The sequence below is a fragment of the Colletes latitarsis genome, chromosome 13 (genome assembly GCF_051014445.1).
Source record: "Colletes latitarsis isolate SP2378_abdomen chromosome 13, iyColLati1, whole genome shotgun sequence".
NCBI classification, from domain to species: Eukaryota; Metazoa; Arthropoda; class Insecta; order Hymenoptera; family Colletidae; genus Colletes; species Colletes latitarsis.
The window spans coordinates 11,586,384-11,587,601 of record NC_135146.1 but is presented as its reverse complement, the minus strand read 5'-3'; positions in this window follow the sequence as shown (position 1 = coordinate 11,587,601).

The window sequence follows — 1,218 nt, the reverse complement described above, 5'->3', positions numbered from 1 at the left end:
AATATATTTTATTTATTATGATTTGATTGTTTATTTTACCGTTCGTTGATTGCAATTGCTCAATCTGCCCTAAAAAGGCGATTTAACAATCGTGGGCATCGATTTCGAAACGATACTAGGTGCAAATTATAGTGTATACATAGCATCAAAAAACCCCAAAAGGATTTTTGAAAATGACTCTTCGTTTTTGAGATATTTTTATTTAAAGTTTGCTATGCATAAAGTAAAAAAATTACTTATATTTGCTTTATAGATTCGGTTGAGTCGATAGAGTGATTAGTTGCGAGGCTTCTGGTCCCAGGTTCGAATCCCCCATAGTCAGTTTTTTTTTTTTTATCATTTTCAAGTGGAAAAATATATTTTATTTATTATGATTAGATTGTTTATTTTACCGTTCGTTGATTGCAATTGCTCAATCTGCCCTAAAAAGGCGATTTAACAATCGTGGGCATCGATTTCGAAACGATACTAGGTGCAAATTATAGTACATACATAGCATCAAAAAACCCCAAAAGGATTTTTGAAAATGACTCTTCGTTTTTGAGATATTTTTATTTAAAGTTTGCTATGCATAAAGTAAAAAAATTACTTGTATTTGCTTTATAGATTCGGTTGAGTCGATAGAGTGATTAGTTGCGAAGCTTCTGGTCCCAGGTTCGAATCCCCCATAGTCAATTTTTTTTTTTTTATCATTTTCAAGTGGAAAAATATTAAATAGAAAATCTTTCAATTTTTAATGCCAAAAAACATTAATAAACACAGTATTAAAATAGAATTACATTTAATAATATCAACATAGAAAAATATATAAATAAAATAAATTCTCCATAGAAATTTAAGGTATTTCTGTTTTAATATTAAAATAATAAAATATATTTTTGCATTTGAAAACAGTAAAAGAAAAAAAGGCAACTTGCCAATTAAACATGAAATAAAGAAGGTAGATTGGACCCATTATTATGATTTTTAAATATATTATCAGTACACTGTATGAAGAGAATTATTTCTTATCAATTGCTGTGCATTTTCAATTTTACAGTAAGTAGGAAACGTGACTAGTGTTTGAATATTTAGCGTGGAAAGTCGGGGAAAGGTTTGAGATTGCTTTTCTATTTCTTTAATTTGGTGTTCAACAATTGTCTCTTTTAACAGATCTAATTAACATTAGACTATCAATTTCCTATTACAAGTAATCTATCGTTGAATTTGTCTGTAGTT